The sequence below is a fragment of the Cervus elaphus genome, chromosome 4 (assembly GCF_910594005.1).
Source record: "Cervus elaphus chromosome 4, mCerEla1.1, whole genome shotgun sequence".
In the NCBI taxonomy this organism is placed as follows: Eukaryota; Metazoa; Chordata; class Mammalia; order Artiodactyla; family Cervidae; genus Cervus; species Cervus elaphus.
In genome coordinates, this window is record NC_057818.1 from 10,317,878 (window position 1) to 10,338,639 (window position 20,762).

Sequence of the window (20,762 nt, forward strand, 5' to 3'; positions counted from 1 at the left end):
TACAAGGCTGTGTGAGTTTCAGGCATACAGCAAAGTGATCAGTTATATCCAGACACATATACGCCTTTTAAAGATTCTTTTCTCATATAGGCCATCTCAGAATATTGAGTAGAGTTCCTTATGCTATGCAGTAGATCCTTGTTGGTTATCTATCTTATATATAATAGTGTGTGTGTGTGTGTGTGTGTGTGTCCATTGCAGGCTCCTGATTTATCCCTTCCCCTCCTTCCATTTTTAATTTGTTTTATGGCTCTGATGCCAGAACTCCACAATCAAGGTGTGAGTAGGGCCTCACTCCCTTTGAAGCCTCTAGAGAAGGAGGCCTCTTCCAGCATCCAGCGGCCACAGGTGATACTTGGCTTGTGGCAGCATAACTCTAATCTCTGCCTCCATCTTCACATGACAGTCTTCTGCCTGTGTGTCCAAATTTTCCTTTTCTAATAAGGACACCAGTCATATTGGAATATGGGCCCTCCCTACTTGTGTATGGCTTCCCTGGTGGCTCAGAGAGTAAAGTGTCTGCCTGCAATGCGGGAGACCTGGGTTCAATCCCTGGGTCAGGAAGTTCCCCTGGAGAAGGAAATGGCAACCCACCCCAGTATTCTTGCCTGGGAAATCCCATGGACAGAGGAGCCTGGTAGGCTACAGTCCATGGGGTCGCAAAGAGTCGGACACGACTGAGTGACTTCACTTTCTTCTTTCTTTTCTGCTGTGTATGACCTCATCTTAACTAATTTCACCTGCAACAAGCCCGTTCCTAAATAAAGGTCACATTTTGAGGTCCTAGAGGTTAGAACTTTCACATATCTTTTTGGGGGAAATAATGCAACTCATAAGATTCCCTCAAACCAAAGTAAGGTCCCATCAGAGGAAGTGAGGATGGATGTTTGAGCAGATGTGCTGGCCACGGGCAAATCCACATGGACCCACCCTTCTCCACGCATCTTCCCCACTTCTGCTTTCTATCCTGGAGACTGACCTCCGTCAGTGGAGAGAAAAGGTCAGAGGTTGTAGGAAGGGAGAAGCATGAAATCAGCTTATTCCTCCTGATGCCCTTTCTGCAGGGTCACTGATGTTGTTTAGGTCTAACTTTTTGCAACCCCATAGACTATAGCCCGCCAGGCATCTCTGTCCACGGAATTCTCCAGGCAAGAATGTTGCAGAAACCAGTACTCGAGAAACCAAGCACCACACTCAGAGTTGCAAAACTTAGGTTTATTATGCCGGTGGGCCGGGAGGAGTTAACACTCTAAAATCTGAGCCCTGAACAAAGGGATTACAGAATTTTAATACCTGGACAGGCATGATTAAGCAGGTTTGTAGGGGCTTGGTGATTGCAAACAGCAGGACAAAGGTAAGTGAGATAAGCTCCAGTTCCTTGTATTGTGAGTCCTCACTTTCTGAGAATACGTGACCTACGTGATCCAGACTTTGCAAGGAGCAAGTTGAGTTACAGAGGCAGAAGGAGCAGGAGGTTATGTAAAATTTTAACTTTTCCTCTTCATTCTCCCCTCTTGATGCTTCTGTCACTCATTGTAGAAAGCATGATCTCAGGTTTTGGTAGGACATTCAGAGCTCCCCATTGTTTAGGGGGCTATATTGAACTATTACCATTTGTAACTTTATGGATTCAATCTGAGAGGTTATGAACTGGGTAATAGCATTGAGAATACAAGGGCCAAACAAGAGTGCTGCAAAGAACATGAAGAGAGGACTGGTTAATGGGAGAAGCCACGACGCCCAGCTCCAGATACTCTTCCAATTACCCCAGCAATTTACTAGTTCCTCTCCCCTTTCCATGAATCATTGCCTTAGCTGTTGGGCCATGTCCCTGACTATTCCTGATTGGTTTACATAAAAGCAGCATTCTTCATTCAAGAACAGGCAGAGTCCTCCCTTTTTAACTGTCAGTAGGTCTGCTCCTGCTGCTAAGTCACTTCAGTCGTGTCCGACTCTGTGCGACCCCATAGACAGCAGCCCACCAGGCTCTGCCATCCCTGGATTCTCCAGGCAAGAACACTGGAGTGGGTTGCCATTTCCTTCTCTAATGCATGAAAGTGAAAAGTGAAAGTGGAGTTGCTCAGTCATGTCCGACTCCTAGCCACCCCAAGGACTGCAGCCTACCAGGCTCCTCCATCCACAGGATTTTCCAGGCAAGAGTACTGGAGTGGGTCTAGCCCTCTTTTATTCTGTAAAAAATCATCTCAGCCAGGGTTGACAATGAAAATCCATCGATATTTTGATAGCCAGATCCTCAAGCTTCCACTGTGTGTTGTCTAGTCAGCTTCCGGCGTGACTAGAGCAGGGCTCAGCGTCCTTCCTGGGTGAGGGCCTTTGTCTTTGGAACTGGACCTTGAGGAGGTTTTTGGGGCCCCGAACTGCTTTCCAGGTGTCCTTATCACAGGAAGCTGCTGCCTTCTTGACGCTGGTGTGGTGGATCCACGGGATGTCACCTGTAACTTTAGCAGCAGTACGGGTTGCCAGGATGAGCGTGTGAAGGCCTGTCCAAACTGGCTGAAGTGGTTCATGTTTTCAGTCTTTAACCCATATCTCATCTCCTGGCTGATAGGGGTGAACCCAATTGTTCAAGGGAATGGGTGTTCTTTCTAAGGTTTCTCAGGCAATATGGCGGAAGGCTTTCCCCAGGGCCTGGAGGTGTTGGAACATCTCCAGGTCAGCTAGCTGTTGGTGGTCTCACTTGAGCTTTTCTATCACTGGGGGTGGTCTCCCGTATAAGATCCCAAAGGGAGAATAGCCTGAGGACCTTGGGGTGCATTTATGGAGGGAGGGGAGAGTCCACAGAATGATAAGGTAGCTTGTTCCAGCACTGTCTGGGTGTTGGCCAGGGGATATTCTTGCCATACTACTACTTGGAGAAGGAAACTTAACAAGAAAGTTAAAGATATTTGGCCAAAAGATTAATATAAGTAGCTAAGCTGCTGGGGGGCTAGCCAGGAGAACTAGGTCCAGATATTGGTTTGTGACATTAGTGTTTCTCTAGAGACTGAAGAGGAACTATAAAGCCTCTTGATGAAAGTGAAAGAGGAGAGTGGAAAAGTTGGTTTAAAGCTTAACATTCAGAAGACTAAGATCATGGCATCTGGTCCCATCACTTCATGGCAAATAGATGGGGAAACAGTGGAAACAGTGTCAGACTTTATTTTTTGGGGCTCCAAAATCACTGCAGATGGTGACTGCAGCCATGAAATTAAAAGACGCTTACTCCTTGGAAGGAAAGTTATGACCAACTTGGATAGCATATTAAAAAGCAGAGACATTACTTTGCCAACAAAGGTCCGTCTGGTCAAGGCTATGGTTTTTCCAGTGGTCATGTATGGATGTGAGAGTTGGACTGTGAAGAAAGCTGAGTGCCGAAAAATTGATGCTTTTGAACTGTGGTGTTGGAGAAGACTCTTGAGAGTCCCTTGGACTTCAAGGAGATCCAACCAGTCCATCCTAAAGGAGATCAGTCCTGGGTGTTCATTGGAAGGACTGATGCTGAAGCTGAAACTCCAATACTTTGGCCACCTCATGTGACGAGCTGACTCATTGGAAAAGACCTGATGCTGGGAGGGATTGGGGACAGGAGGAGAGGGGGACGACAGAGGGTGAGATGGCTGGATGGCATCACCGACTCGATGGACATGAGTTTGAGTAAACTCTGGGTGTTGGTGATGGACAGGGAGGCCTGGCGTGCTGCGATTCATGGGGTCGCAAAGAGTCGGACACGACTGAGCAACTGAACTGAACTGAACTGAACCGAGGTACAAGAAGATACAAGAATTTGGACTCATAAAAATCTTTACCTGAAAACATCTGACTATCTGAAGGCCTGTTTTTCTGTTTTTTTTTTTTTTCCCCAGAGCACAGGGTGTCTTATTTTTCATTTCCACCTTGAACTGCTTTCAAGGGGGTGTTGAAGGTCAGCATCTTTCAGTGGTCATGATTTAATCTTTGTAGAGGCATCTGGCAAGGGCCAACTTTCAGTCAGCAGGGCCTCTTCATGCCACATATTTCACCATGTTCTGGGGGCATTTCATGGTCATTGTGTCCCTTGGGGCTGGGAAGGCTCATTCCCAGGTCTAACAAAGATTCTATTGACAGGCCACTCATTGTGTTGTCACTAGACCAGGCCTTGTATGTAGCAAAAGTCTCTGGACCATACCTGTCTTACTTGCCTCTTGGTCCAGGAAAATATTTTCTCTTATTGCTTCTTCCCATATTTAGAGTCACATTATTACAATTATTGATCTCGTATGGAATTGCATATCAGCATTTTACCACAGGCTCAGTCACACATTTGGTAATGTAAAGCTGTAATCTTCTGAAACAAGCTACATAGAAAATAATATAGCTAACAGTTATTAGTAAGGTCACCAGCAAGAATTTAAGTCAAGAACTTTCATTGGGTATAGCCCAGTATACCCCAGGTCATCTGACTCAGTTAAATGATTATAGCCAAGTGTTAATCGCCTGGTTGTACATCATGGAGCATATGACCTTTATCCAAAAATTGGTTACTGAGATAAGCTTTGAAAACAATCTTAGAGGGTCCTTTTTAATAACTTACTTAAACCTTTTAGCAATATAACATAACAAGAAACTATCTTGGAAATGAGTCTTAGTAGGCACAGGCCTTAATTAACAAAACTAGAACTTAATATTCAGTGAAACATAATTTTTTTCTTTTTGGAGAACTCATTGTAAGGGCATTAACACTGTAGCCAGGGAAGGCTTTAACCCATCAAATAAAAATGAGGTCCGTCAGGGAGCTGGGAAAAGCCAAGCAGCCATCTTGGATTTCCCATAGCCTTGGCTCTTTGATTTTCAGCTGTTGTTCAACCATTCTTAATTTCCTGATTTAGGAGCAGACTATTAACATGTTTTAAGGACATCAGGATAGCAAAAGTCTTATTGTGAGGGGTTATTTTTTTTGTAGAAGCAGAATGAGCTTTGTCTACATGTACCATAATCTTAAATAATGTTTATTTACTTTACCAAAAAGTTTATTTACTTTAACAAAAACATTTTAAAAACAAATATAAATCACTTAAAGACAAAGAAATTAATAATCTATTATCAAAAGTTGCATTCTAAGGAAACTTTTTTCTCTAAACAGAGAGAAAACCAAATTTTAGTCTGGTACCAGCCTATTATTAATAACAAAATTTGTTTATCTGTTTAATCTTAGAAAGTCTTTTCCATAAATCTTGAAGAACTAGCAGTATTCTTCTAAAGGCATGAGAGTAAAACCATAGAAGGCATGTTTAAAATCTGATTCTATTGCAATTAACAAAGAAACCTGATCATTGTTGTGATATGTAACGCTTTAATATGATAACTAGAATTATAATTGACCATATTTTATCAGGGAATATCAGATCTATATGAATTTAACATAATTTTAAGATATCTATATTAGTAACATCAACCATACAGTATAATCAGAAAAGATTTATCACCACTTCAACAGTACTTTTCATGTAATTTACCACATCTAATGAACCCAGGTATCTTCATAGCTCTTTGGGATGTCTCAAGGGCCCTCAGAAGCATCCCAAATTTAGCTAGACGTCAAGTTATTTAGGAAGTTTTGTCGATAAATGTCAAAGGGTTTATAACACTCAGTCAGGTAGGATCATATAAGTTACTGTGAAATAATAGTTATTCACTTAGCCAAAGTTAACAAAAGATTTCAAAGGTAAATATATAACAGATCAATTAAGAGGTAAAGAAACTTAAATCTATAATTAAAAGCAGTTCAACATCTGAAGAAAGCATGTCCTCTTAACAGAGAGAAACGCCAAATTTAAGGTTTTGCATCAATTTACTTTAAACTCATTTCAGTTCAGTTCAGTTCAGTCGCTCAGCTGTGTCCGACTCTTTGTGACTCCATGAATCGCAGCACGCCAGGCCTCCCTGTCCATCACCAACACCCAGAGTTTACTCACACTCATGCCCATCGAGTCAGTGATGCCATCCAGCCATCTCATCTTCTGTTGTCCCCTTCTCTTCCTGCCCCCAATCCCTCCCAGTATCAGGGTCTTTTCAAATGAGTCAGCTCTTCATATGAGGTGGCCAAAGTATTGGAGTTTCAGCTTCAGCATCAGTCCTTCCAATGAACACTCAGGACTGATCTCCTTCAGGATGGACTGGTTGGATCTCCTTGCAGTCCAAGGGACTCTCAAGAGTCTTCTCCAACACCACAGTTCAAAAGGATCAATTTTTCGGCACTCAGCTTTCTTCACAGTCCAACTCTCACATCCATACATGACCACTGGAAAAACCATAGCCTTGACCAGACGGACCTTTGTTGGCAAAGTAATGTCCCTGCTTTTTAATATGCTATCCAAGTTGGTCATAACTTTCCTTCCAAGGAGTAAGCATCTTTTAATTTCATGGCTGCAGTCACCATCTGCAGTGATTTTGGAGCCCAAGAAAATAAAGTCTGACACTGTTTCCACTGTTTCCCCATCTATTTGCCATGAAGTGATGGGACCAGATGCCATGATCTTAGTTTTCCAAATGTTGAGCTTTAAGCCAACTTTTTCACTCTCCTCTTTCACTTTCATCAAGAGGCTTTTTAGTTCTTCACTTTCTGCCATAAGGGTGGTGTCATCTACATATCTGAGGTTATCGATATTTCTCCCGGCGATCTTGATTCCAGCTTGTGCTTCTTCCAGCCCAGCGTTTCTCATGATGTACTCTGCATAGAAGTTAAATAAGCAGGGTGACAATAAACAGCCTTGACGTACTCCTTTCCCTATTTGGAACCAATCCATTGTTCCATGTCCAGTTCTAACTGTTGCTTCCTGACCTGCATATAGGTTTCTCAAGAGTTGGGTCAGGTGGTCTGGTATTCCCATCTCTTTCAGAATTTTCCACAATTTATTGTGATCCACACAGTCAAAGGCTTTGGCATAGTCAATAAAGTAGAAATAGATGTTTTTCTGGAACTCTATTGCTTTTTTGATGATCCAGCAGATGTTGGCAATTTGATCTCTGGTTCCTCTGCCTTTTCTAAAACCAGCTTGAACATCTGGAAGTTCACGGTTCATGTATTGCTGAAGACTGGCTTGGAGAATTTTGAGGATTACTTTATTAGCGTGTGAGATGAGTGCAATTGTGCAGTAGTTTGAGCATTCTTTGGGATTGCCTTTCTTTGGGATTGGAATGAAAACTGACCTTTTCCAGTCCTGTGGCCTCTGCTGAGTTTTCCAAATTTGCTGGCATACTGAGTGCAGCACTTTCACAGCATCATCTTTCAGGTAAACTTAATTAAATTTATTTTAATCTTGACCAGTCAGTCCTAACCATGCACAAACTTTTTTTTTCAGGGTCACTTTCCACAAATCTTTTAATCACTTTTTGTAACAGCAACCTGTAAATCAGACCTACTTTCTTTTCCCTTTATAAAATGTAATTTTATTTTTTAAATCTTCTTTATTAAAAACACACTTCCTATTTCCTTAGTACATTAGGAAATGTTAATACTAGATATTTAATATTGAATATTTCCAAGTTTATGTGAATCTGAAATTTATTTAGATTAATTTTTTTTTGTATTTAGAATTGTTTGATTTGTAAGTGCTTGCTTTTCTTTAGGCCAATTAAATGAGAACTCATTTACAACTTTAACAATATTATCAGAAAAAAACAAAAGACATACGCTGAGACATACATAAATCCAGACAGACAGACTGACAGAGATCTGACAGCTTTCTGTTTGAGGTTTAAAATATCTCTTTGACTCCCCCTTTGTTTTCTTTGCTTGAAGTTCTAATTTGCCAAAGGCTGAGGTCTCAGGCAAAGTTGGTTGTGTATTTCAAGGACATGGAAAGGGTTAACTTCAATCTTTTTCCTGGGCAGGCCTTTTAACAAGCTAGCTGTTTTTAATTGTATATTCAAAAAGAGTTGGTTTTGCAGTTTCCAAAAAGAAAAATTTCTCTCAGTCCATTCAATCAGTAGTCATGCACTCACAATCGTTCAGAGGTTATCACAAAGCCTCCCTTCTCCCGAGTCCCCAGGCTTCCTTAACTGTTGCTGCCTTCCTGTGAGCCCCGAGGAGAGGCCAGTCTTCTACCTGTTGGGGTAGGACCTGGCTGGGGCCTGGCCCCGGGGCCTTACCTGATCCTGTGGCCTTTCCTGGTGAGTCGGTCCGTCCCTCCAATGAGTCCAGTCTGGGCTTGGCCGTCCAGAAAATCGGAACACCAGTCTGAAAGAGAACCCAGAATACTGTTAGGTGGCATACCTCCTCGTCCATCTCAGGGCTCCTTTGCTGCAGCCTGGTTGAGCCACCAGTCCGGCTGCTCAACAGGCCAGCGTGATTGGAATCTCGCTGGGGCCTCCAGAAATGTTGCAGAAACCAGTGCTCAAGAAACCAAGCACCATAAGTGGAGAGTTGGAGAATTCCAGTTTTTCACACTGGCAGGCCCAGAGGAGTTAACACTCTAAGCTCTGAGCCCCAAACAAAGGGATTACAGAGTTTTTATACATGGACAGGCATGATTAAGTGGGTTTGTAGGGACTTGGTGATTGCAAAGAGCAGGACAAGAGTGAGTGAAATAAGCTCCAGTTCCTAGTATTGTGAGTCCCCACTTTCTGAGACCATATGACCTACGTGATCCAGACTTTGCAAGGAGCAAGCTGAGTTACAGAGGCAGAAGGAGCAGGAGGTTATGTAAAATTTTAACTTTTCCTCTTCAAGGACACTGGAGTGGATTGCCATGTCCTTCTCCAGGGAATCTTCCTGACCCAGGATTGAACCTGTGCCTCCTGCATTCTTTACTGCTGAGCCACCAGGGAATTAGGGGTTGCCTAACTCCCCAAAGGAATGTCACAGTTTACTCTTTAGATTTCAGCAACTGATCCCTTCCTTTGCCCCTTAGGCCTAGGATAGGGATCCTGACTTTTATGTGCCTGGGAGAATTTCACTGCCTTTTGACTCTTCTCACATCCATTACTGGCTTTCCTTCCAATCAGCCAATTTGCCATCTCTTTACCCAGGATATTCTGCCTTACAGAGCAGCAGATACAACAGATGCCACTATACTTCTAAGAAATGTTCACCCTAGGGTTAGTATTTGATTAAACACACATTTTACTAAATGACATCTCTTGGTCATGACTACCAGGTCTCCATGGTTTTTTTGTCTAACAATAACTTCATTTAATAATAAGTCAGCAACCAGGTGTTTCTAGAAATTTTTCCTAGCACAGGACTGGTCTGCACTGCAGGTACAGAAACACAAGGAGCCCACAGAGCCCATGAAGATCAGGGAGTTGTGACTTGAACCACAGAGAAAAGAAGCCAAGCCATAAAGCACGAAGAGCAGTGGAGATTTGGAAGAGGCACGCGTTCCAAACAGGCCAAGATTATCATAACCCTTGAGCAGAGTCCACAGAGGAGATGAGGGTTCATGGAAATCATCACCATCTTCCATTCTCCTGAATTAAAAACAATGACAGGAACTGCAAACTGAGACAACAAATATCAGCATAGCCAAACAATGATACATTTAGCAGGAATGGGTAAAGTCCATACTGCTAGCCTTGGACTTGGAGTTTCCCACCAGACTATAAGTGCCTAGAGGGCAGGGACTGGGTTGATCTCTGTCACCATTCTACCCCCAGTGTCCAGTCCTGTGTGGGGCAGAGAGAAGCTGAGTGAACTCGTGAGTGGGACTCTTTGGCTGGGGCTAGCTTCTAAAGGTGTGTGAATCAGCTCCGAGACTGAGCACAGAGAACGCTCCACTTGTGTGTCGTTGTCCCCTGGGGGAAGCTTCATCTCTGGCTGCAGCTGGGGAACCAACACAAAGACGGACATGGAGAGTCACCCACGGGCGGGGCATCCCCTTGGCACTAGGCAAGGAGGTTCTAGAAAGTATAACCATAGATAGAGGTTCACAGTTGAATTTAATCAAGCAGATAACTGAAGGGACTCAGACATCAGGGAAGGTCACCCTGCCTCATTAGGTCAAGATGTCACGTGCTTAAGCCCCTATGTTATCCCCTGTAGTAGGTCCATTCATGCCCTCCGGAGTGTGTTTGCAAATCCTCAAGTTCATCTTTCTCCAAGTGAAGGTGCAGTGTTGTTCTCCGCCCTGCTTTCCACCAAAACATACAAGAGCCCTGTCTCCTTAATCACTCACTCTCAAACCCACACCCTTCCACACACAAATCGTAGTAAGCTTTCCAGAAAATTCAGGTGTCTTCTGTCATAGCAGACTTGGTAGATATTAGACTGCCCTATTCTACTCTTTTTTATATCTTACTTTTTATTGAGCTATAAATTCATATACCATAAAATTCGCCCTTTCAAGTGTACAATGCAGTGGATTTTAGTATACTCATAAGGTCATCCAATTGTCACTACTATCTAAATCCCAATTGTCAATAACCCCCAAAAGAAAGCTGGGACCATTAGTAGACTGTTCTCTTCTGAAAAGGTCACTTAGTCATTTCTGCCAACTCGACCTGCCAGCTTGACCTCTCAACCTCCTGACATGTTGCTTTTCATCACCTCCACCTCTGTCTCTTTGGGGAATCACTCTTCTTCTCCACTAGTGTTTTTAGGTAGAAGGGAATAGTACAAGGCAGTGCTGTCCAATGGAAATATCATGGAAGCCACAAAAGTACTTTGTGGTAGCTCATTGGTAAAGAATCTGCCTAACAATGCAGAAGACACAAGAGATGTGGGTTTGATCCCTGGGTTGGGAAGATCCCTTGGAGGAGGAAATGGCAACCCACTCCTGTCTGGGAAAGAAAATCCCATAGACAGAGGAGCCTGGCAGGCTACATACAGTCCATGGGGTTGCAAAGAGTTGGACACAACAGAGTATGCACACATGCATGCTACATAAGTAATTTAGATTTTTATAGTAGTCACATTTAAAAAGAAATGAAAAAGAAATAGGTAAAACAAATGTTAATCATACATTTAACTTAATACAATATATTAAAAATCTTATCACTTCAATATGTAATCTGTGTAAAAGTTATTAATGAGGTGCTTTTCATTGTACCACATTTTTGGTGATTTGTTTACTTCCTTGAAGAAGACCTCTTCTTTAAGTCTGGTCCCTCCTTTCTGCCTCAATTACTCATCGCACGGCACTCATTTAGTTCCTCTGTAGCACTCAACCACAGTGCATCATTTTTTTAATATCATACAGGTAATGTCTATATCCCACACAGGACTGTAAACTTAGTGAGGATGGTGGTATAGTCTGAATTCTATTCTCCCCGAATTCATATGTTGAAACCCTAGTCCCCCTGCCCCCCACACTGTGACGGTGTTTGGAGATGGAGCCTTTGGGAGGTGACTAGGTTTAGATAAGTTCATGAGGGTGGGACCCTCATGGGATCAGTATCTTTATGAGAAGAGATTACCAGGTGGTCTAGTGGCTAATACTCTGCACTCCCAATGCAGGGGGTCCGGGTTCAATCCCTGGTCAGGGAACTAGGTCCTGCACGCTGCAACAAAGATGGAAGACCCTGTGTGCCATGACTAAGACCCAGTGGAGTCAAATAAACAAATAAAAAAAAATAAGAAGAGATGCCAGAGAGCTCTCTCCCTCTCTCTGTCATGTGAGGACACAGTGAAGAGGTCTGCAGTGGACTTCCTTGCAGAGGGCCAGGAAGATCGCTTTCACCAGAAGTTGCTCATGTTTGCACCCTGGTCTCTGATTTCTGCCCTCCAGAACTGTGGGAGAATGGATTTCCATGGTTGAAATACCATCCAGTCTATGCTATTTTGTTATGGCAGCCTGAGCTGACTAATACAGATGGAGTTCACATTTTCTTTTGTACTTAAAGATTGGTTTTTATTTCCTTTATTCCCAGTTGTTTCAAATTAATATTCTTCTTGGACATTATGGTTCCATGCCTTTCTTGGTGCTCACACAAGTGTATATACCTTCATAGTATCTCATGGGCTCTTTCATAATAAAGTTATCACAGTATACTTCCTCACAGGCAAATTAGCAATGCATCTTGGATATTCCTGTATGAATACTGATCTGTCTTTTCCTTTCCTTTCTTTCTTAAAATTAATAATTTTTATCGGAGCATAGTTGCTTTACAATATTTTGTTAGTTTCTACTGTACAGCAAAGTGAACCAGCTCTAAGCATACATATATCCCCTCTTTTTGGATTTCCCTCCCATTTAGGTCACCATAGAGCACTGAGTAGAACTATACAGTAAGTTCTCTATTTCATACACAGCACCAACAGTTTACATATGTCAGTCAGACAGGGATCACACTGATCTTCCTCACCAGTATATCCCAAGTGCCTAGCATAGTGCCTGGCACATAGTATGATCTCAGTAAAAACTTGGCAAATGAATGACTAAATAGATATTGATGTCAAAATCATTAAGGTGTAGCAATAGCTTCAATAGCTTAGACAAGCCACTTGGAATAGTGTCCCCTGGGAACTTTTATTTCTGGGAACTGTCACCAAAATGGGAGATGATCCCCTGGAAATGGGCCACACAACACCAATGAGATTTACTCATAGTGTTGTGCAGGCAACAAATGCTGAAACTTGATTCTCTTGTCTGTGAAATGGGGATAAATGGATTGACCCCAAGAGCCATGTGTTCCTTCAACAAATACAGAGTTCCCAGGGTATGCCAGACACTGTCCTAGGGGCTAGAGATTCAACAGGTCACATAGCAAATGCCCTCTCTGAATTTGCATTTTACTGGGGGAGACAAATATTTAAAAATTAACATACCACTATGTCATACAATGTCAGATAGTGGTAGGAACAATGAAGAAAGTTACCAAGATATCCTAGTTTAAGGGGTGTAGCACAGTGTCTCAAATTGGTAGCCTTTTAAATGGCTTTATAAATGGTAGCCTTTTATATCACTCATTATTCAAAGTATGATTTACTACACAGTATCTAAAGTGACCCTTTCAAAATCAAAGTCAGTTCATGTCTTTTCTTTGTTTAAAGCTTTGTAATGCCTTTTCATCACACTTAGAGTAAAAGCCAAAGTCATCACCATGGTTTAAAGCAAGGTTTTGGGACTTCCCTGGTGGCCCAGTGGCTAAGACTCTGTGCTTCCAATGCAGGGGGACCAGGTTTGATCCTGGTCGGGGAACTAGATCACATATGCTGCAACTAAGAATTCGTATGCCAAAATGAAGACCAGGCACTGCCAAATAAATAAATAAAGCAGGGTTTCTCTACCTTGGCACCATTGATACTGGGGTTGGATACTTCCTTGATGTGTCACTCTGTACACTGTAGGATACTAAAAATATCCTTAGACTCTGGCGTTTAGTGAGATACCAGTAGCACCCCACAACCATGACAGCCAAAAATGTCTGCAGATATTGTTAGATGTCCCCTGGAGTGGGGGCCAAATCACCCCAGGTGAGAACCATTGGCTTAATGGCCCCACATGAACTGGCCTTGAACCACTGCTCTGATTCACCTCCTGTTGTTCCCTTCCTCACTCATTCCCCTGTGGTCACAACGGCCTCCTTGTCCTTCCTCTAACAGTTATGTCCCTGAGAGCCTTCGCACCTACTCTTCCCTGGGCCTGAACAGTTTTCCCTGGGAAAACTGTTCAACTGCTCCTGCCCAGAGGTGCCTTCCCTGACCTCCGTGTAGAACCTGGCGTCTTCCTCTCTGGCCACAGCACTTGTTGTCTCTTAATACCATATGCATCTGTCCGTGTGTTTATTGAATGTGTCCCATCTCCACCTATAACGTAAGGCCCATGGGACTGGCACTTGGATGGCCTTATGTACTGTGGGACCCTCAGGAACAGTGCATAGCACACAGCTGTTGTTGTTGTTTAGTTGTTAAGTCATGTCTGACTCTTTTGTGACCCCATTGACAGTAGCCCACTAGGCTCCTCTGTCCATGGCATTTCCCAGGCAAGAATACTGGAGTGGCTTGCCATTTCTTTCTCTGGGGGATCTTCCTGACCCAGGGATTGAACCCAAGTCTCCTGCATTGCAGGGAGATTCTTTGTCACTGAGCCACCTGGGAGCCTGCACAGCACATTGTAGGCACTTAATAAATAGCTTGATAAATAATAAATATTCTTAAAGAGATGGGAATATCAGACCACCTTACCTGCCTCCTGAGAAATCTGAATGCAGGTCAAGAAGCAACAGTTAGCACTGGATATGGAACAACAGACTGGTTCCAAATCGGGAAAGGAGTATGTCAAGGCTGTATATTGTTATGCTGCTTATTTAACTTTTATGCAGAGTACATCATGAGAAATGCCGGGCTGGATGAAGCACAAGCTGGAATCAAGATTGCCAGGAGAAATATCAATAACCTCAGATATGTAGATGACACCACCCTTATGGCAGAAAGTGAAGAGGAACGAAAGAGCCTCTTGATGAAAGTGAAAGAGGAGAGTGAAAAAGTTGGCTTAAAACTCAACATTCAGAAATTTAAGATCATGACATCTGGTTCCATCACTTCATGGCATATAGATGGGCAAACAATAGAAACAGTGAAAGACTTTATTTTGGGGGGCTCCAAAATCACTGCAGATGGTGATTGCAGCCACGAAATTAAAAGACTCTTGCTCCTTGGAAGAAAAGCTATGACCAACCTAGACAGCACATTGAAAAGCAGAGATATTACTTTGCCAACAAAGGCCTGTCTAGTCAAATCTATGGTTTTTCCAGTAGTCATGAATGGATGTGAGAATTGGACTATAAAGAAATCTGAGCACCAAAGAACTGATGCTTTTGAACTGTGGTGTGGGAGAAGACTCCTGAGAGTCCCTTGGACTGCAAGGAGATTCAATCAGTCCATCCTAAAGGAGATCAGTCCTGGGTGTTCATTGGAAGGACTGAGGCTGAAGCTGAAGCTCCAATACTTTGGCCACCTGATGTGAAGAACTGACTCATTTGAAAAGACCCTGATGCTGGGGAAGATTGAAGATGGGAGGAGAAGGGGATGACAGAGGATGAGATGGTTGGAAGGCATCACTGACTCAATGGACATGAGTTTGATTAAACTGCGGGAGTTGGTGATGGACAGGGAAGCCTGGCGTGCTGTAGTCCATGGGGTCACAAAGAGTCAGACATGACTGAGTGACTGAACTGAACTGAACAAAGAGCTGTTAAAAAAAATAGCTGTTGAAAGAATGAACAAATGCATGCATATTAGAAGGATAGGCAGGAACACACAAGAGAGGCAAAGCAGGACATGTGTGGGATGTTGAAGAAACCAGCCTGACTAGATTACAAAGTAGAGCCTGATCTTGGGTTTGGCTGGGTGTGAACAAATTAAAGAAATTACTGAAACCCAAGCAGGATACTTCATCCATCACTTATCAGACAAGAGGGAGCCAGAGGAGGTTTGCAAGTCAGTGAGAGATATGGTGGTAAGGATGCAGTAGAAATTAGAACCCTGACTCCAAGTAGAAAACAATAGGATGAAAGCCTGGCTCCAACCAGAAAATAACACAATGCTTTGTGTGTGAGTGGGGATGGCAAATCCCTTCCCCTCTTGTGCTATCTCTGGTTGGTTAGGAGCGTGTGGTGGGGGAGTGGGTCCTGAGGGAGCGCGTGCTTTGATTGAATGAGGTCCATCAGAGGGGGGTGGTGGCAGGGACATCAAGGGTTCTGCACCTCTGTTGGGGGGTGTAAAGCCAGTGCAGAGAAAAAGAGAGTGAGCCGGGAAGTCAGGCAAGAAAAGGAAATTTATCGGAGGGAAAAGAGAGGGTGACTGGCTGTTAAGGAGAACCAGCGTTCTCCCTTTCTGATGGAGTCCTTCTTACACCCCATCAACAAAAAAAATTCTCTGAAAGGATGGTCACGTAGCCAGAGGTCTGTAATCTGGTGGTCTTGCAGCTTTGAGAAGACAGGCGCCAGTGAGATAACAGGATGCCATTTGGGCAACTGGGTCGGCCTCACAGATCATTGTGATTTATTCTTTGTTTGTGAAGTTGACATAACGAGCCATCTTATTGATGAGACCCCCTGTGGGCCCTTTCAGGAGGAACTAGGTCATTGGCGGTGATGGCTAATGGAAGAGAAAGAGAAATTCTGTAGATCACAGATCTCTTGGGTTTCTGGGCAGTATTTTAGTCCAGTTTGGCAGGTAGCATCTTGCACCACAAGATGTTAGAAGCAACCTAGAGTTTTTGGCTATGTGTTGGCAAGAAGGACATCCTGTCAGTCAAGAAGCACCTTTGCTGTGAAAGAGACTAACAAAGACATTTTTAAGAGAGCCCTTGGTAGATGAAATTATAGATAATGATAGGGAGGAGGAAGTGAGCCACCCTGGCATAATGGGGCAATTTAGTGGCATCTCCAGGTAGTTTTCCCTTCCTTGTGTAACGTTAATCTTAAGTAAATTTGCTTCTTAGATAGCAGTGTGCTATTTTTTTTAATGGAGTTGCTTAACATGTTTTTACAAGTGTTACCTTGTTTGCAGCCTTTCTTATGAAATAAGTGGTTGGAACCTCTTTTTAAAAAACTCCACTAACCAAACCACATGAAAACAAATGAGGATGAACAAAAGAATCCAGCCTCCAAAAGGAATAATGGATGGCTCCAATTACTTAAAGTGAAAATCAGGCACACCTGATCTGCTGTTAGAAGCCAGAACAATGGTAGCTTCTGGGGTGGGGATTACTGGAGGAAGGCACTAGGGAGATTTCTGGTAAGCTAGTGAAACTCTGGGTCTGGATGTGGGTGCTGGCTGCATGAGTGGATTCACTATGTGAAAATTCATCAAAGTATAAAAAATCAAAAAATGAGGAAGTTTCCCTGTAATGTACATAACAGACTGGTAGTCTCAAAACTTATTGCCTTAAGTAACTCCATCAGGTGAAAGATACACCAGTCATTGGTCAACAAAGATTGGCTATGTTCAGTAGCCAATGGTGAGTAGGGAAAAAAACCTCTGTGCTTTAGAATCTAATGATTTTAATTGCACCTCTGCTCTTGTTAGTTTAGTGATGGTGGGAACTTTATATTCTTTGAAGCTTGGTTTCCTCACCTATAAAATCAGAATAAAAAATATACTTTCATGGGAGCCAACTGAAAGAGCTCCAAACGATTTAAGCTGGAATAATTTGAGCACTAAAATCAAGTATTGGATTATAACCCAAAGCATAAAATTAATATTCATGAGTCCATAAAGATAAAAACAAATTAATAAATGAGGGAAAAGAGACAAATCTCCCATGTACAAGAGTTCCAAATAATTTATGTAGGTATTAATACATAGAGGCTTCCTTCCAAAGAGTATAGTACGGAAGAGGGGGGTGGATAAAGAGTAACTTTATAGCGGAGAAATTTCCCCACTTTACTTCATCCAGGTGATCAAAGGCAACTTCAACATTCATGTCTTGTTGCTTGTTTGTACTCTTAATACAATGTGATGAAAATGGCACTGTACCTGTGATCTCCTTCCCCAAGCTCATAACCCCAGCCTGAACATAAGAAAGACATCAGACAAATTCCAACAGAGGGGCATCCTGCAATATACTTGACCATGCATGTGTGCAATATACTTGTACACACAGTCGTGTTCCACTCTCTGTGACCCCATGGGCTGTAGCCACCCAGCCCCCTGTGACCAGGGGATTTTCCAGGCAAGAATACTGGAGTGGGTCACCATTTCCTTCTCCAAGGGATCTTCCCAACCAGGGGTTCAAACCAGCGTCTCCTGCTTTGGAAGGCAGATTCTTTATCACTGATCCACCTAGGAAGCCCTGTATATTTGACCAGTACTCTTTAAAACCATCAAAGACATCAAAGGCAAGAAAAAGTCTGAGAAGAAGCCTAAGAGATATGATGACTAAATGTCCTGAATGCTGTGGGATGTTGAGAAGCGTTCATGGTTTCTGCATGTTGTTGTTCAGTTGCGGTCATGTCCAACTCTGTTTTACCCCATGAATCTTGTCTAGATCCTTAACTCACCTCTTTTTAATGGCTTCTGTGCTTGACTGAGGATTTCTGAAATTCTGGCCTTCTCAGCTGACTGAGCATCATCCCCGTCAGTACTGAGTTTCATGTCCAGTGTTTCTTAACTGGCATACCCTTAAGAGACATAATATGAAATTTTAAACAATTACAACATTATTTTCTGTAGCTTTTGAGGATATATACCCCTAACTTGGGGCTTCCCTGATGGCTCAGGGGTAAAGAATCTACCTGCCAATGCAGGAGACACGGGTTTGATCCCTGGGTCAGGAAGATTCTTTGGAGGAGGAAATGGTGACCCACTCCAGTATTCTTGCCTGGGAAACTTCATGGAGGGAGGAGCCTGGCAGGCCACAGTCCATGGGGTCACAAAAGAGTCAGACCTGACTGATTGACTAAGCAACAGCAAAAACAATCCCTAACTAAACAATCTGATGAGAGGCTGAGCTCAGCTAGCGTTTTTTGTCATGAGATGCTGGAAAGGAGGTGTAGATAGATATCAGTCTTAGGAGGACAGGCGTGGGCACTGAATGGAAGTGAGCATTGGGAGAGAAGGTGTTGGTCCTGAGTAACTAGGAGAACAAGAAATTCCAGAAGGTGAAGCAGTTGGGGGCAATTGGTGATGAATTCTGGTTCAACTTGAAATTGCAGCAGGTAGAGTTCAGAAGAGGCATCAGGACTAGACTGTGGTCTGGAAATCCAGCCACTTGCTCAAACCCAGCAGAGCTACCTTGATTGGTTGCTTATTTTGCAAGACTAGGAGTTGCTTCCTTATATACCACTGAGAACAAACCCACTGCATTTTTCCATCCAGAAAATCAGCTGTAAGTCATTTGCACTGCTGCATGGATGATGGCATTCCACCCTGTGTGAAGGGAACGGGCATCACTGATGGAGACCCCTCTTAGGCAGAGAGCTTTCATCATTGGTGCCCCCATCCCCACCACTGCCAAGTGCTCAAGGAGACAATAAATGGATCATAGCAATAATAGAACATGAAAGAAGCAAATCTGGGGTCTGAGAGCCAGCTCTTTTTTGTTTTGTTTTCAGTTCACAAGAACATTTTATTATCCCTATGTTTTTAAAAAATTCATTTATTTTTAATCAAAGGATAATTGCTTTATAGTATTGGGTTGGTTTCTGCCAAACATCAACATGAATCAGCTATAGGTATACCTATGTCTCCTCCCTCTTGAACCTCGCTCAAACCTCCTTCCCCATTCCACCCCTCTAGGTGGTTCCAGAGCCTGGGTTTGAGTTCCCTGAGTCACACGGTGGACTGCCTTTGGCTATCTGTTTTACATATGGTAATGTACATTTCCATGTTACTCTGAGAGCCAACTCTTGCACATCCCAGCTGTGTAGCCTTGAATGAGTAATCTCTTGGCATCTCAGTTGCCCATCTTAACATAGGAATATCAATAGTACTGAAGAAATATTCATAAAGGTTTTTGCAGTCCAGGAAAAATTCATTTTCATTAAAAATTTGACATGAGGGCTTCCCTGGTAGCTCAGTGGTAAAGAATCCACTTGCCAATGCAAGATACACGGGTTCAATTCCTGGTCCGGGAAGATCCCACCTGCTGCAGAGCAATCAAGCTCTCGGGCCGCAACCACTGAAGCCTGCACGTCTAGAGCCTGTGTTTAGCAACAAGAGAAGCCACCACGATGAGAAGCCCTGTGTACCACAACTAGAGAGTCATCCCTACTCACCCAAACTAGAGAAAATCCTTCACAGCAATGAGGGCCCCACACAGCCAAAAAATAAAATTTAAAATTATTTTTAAAAATTGGCATGAAAGATCTAGCTAAGCTCTGTGATGACCTAGAAGGGGAGATGGAAGGTGGGGTTGGAGGGAGGCACAAGAGGCAGAAGATATGTATATATATGTAATTATGGCTGATTCGTGTTGTCGTAGGGGCTTCCCTGGTGGATCAGATGGTAAAGAATCAACCTGCCAATGCAGGAGGCACAGGTCCCATCCCTGAGTCAGGAAGATGCCCTAGAGAAGGGGATGGCAACCCACTCCAGTATTCTTGCCTGGAGAATCCAGTGGACAAAGGAGCCTGGTGGGCTACAGTCCATGGGGTTGCAAAGAGTTGGGCATGACGGAGCTACTAACACGCACTTTGTACAGCAGATACCAATACAACACTGTAAAGCAGTTAGCCTCCAATTAAGCAAAAAAAGATCTAGCTAATTCCCAGGGGTTCACCACCCAACATGACTATCTTTTTAGAGTGCCAAAGTCAACACAGGGGGTGTGTCAGTGGTATAACTGTCAAGTATTTTCTCTTCCTGGATTAGGAGCTGAGACTTGTACGGCTCTCAGGGAAGTATTAGGTTCCTGAGAGTTTTATTCTACGTGTCTACCACTTTATTATACCTTAATCTATTTTATAGGGACCAGGCAGAGTCAACATGAGGGTGGCAATTTGGAGTGCTTAAATTTCAAAGAAGGGAGGGGAAAGTCCTTTCCTCCCTAGTTTTCCACGGTTTTCCAGATAAATAACTCTAGACCCAGATGACCTTTGTAAGTGGGACAAAGTATGGCAGGTGTGTGGGGTTCAAAAGGCTGCAGAGGTGGGGTGGGTCACAGTGGCCAAGGCGGGTGGCATAGAGGCGCGCATGTGCAATAGGAAGCGGGAAACCTGGACCTGAGAGCATGGGGGGAGGGGGCGGGGGACTTGGAGCGGCAGGGGGCAGCTTTGGGATTCTCAGCTTCAGCACACTGGTTCCTCATGGGAACGCAGGCCCACAGCTGGCCCATCTTCTGGTTAATCAAGAGAAACCACCCATCTGGGTTTTCAGGTGAAACCCCTGGATTTTAGCCTTT

The 20,762-nt window shown here is 43.4% G+C and overlaps 1 protein-coding gene and 1 long non-coding RNA gene across 3 annotated transcripts in view; one reads left to right on the forward strand and one right to left on the reverse strand.

The window, feature by feature from the left end:
• The window catches only part of HSD17B2 (hydroxysteroid 17-beta dehydrogenase 2), an 85,671-nt gene that overhangs the window by 26,593 nt on the left and 38,316 nt on the right, over positions 1–20,762 (forward strand). The window lies entirely within an intron of this gene.
• Positions 2,179–8,439, reverse strand: LOC122691567. Its single transcript, XR_006340445.1, has 3 exons — positions 8,389–8,439; positions 8,128–8,215; positions 2,179–2,459 (listed from the first exon to the last, which is right to left on the reverse strand). It is a non-coding gene; the product is annotated as an uncharacterized LOC122691567 (long non-coding RNA).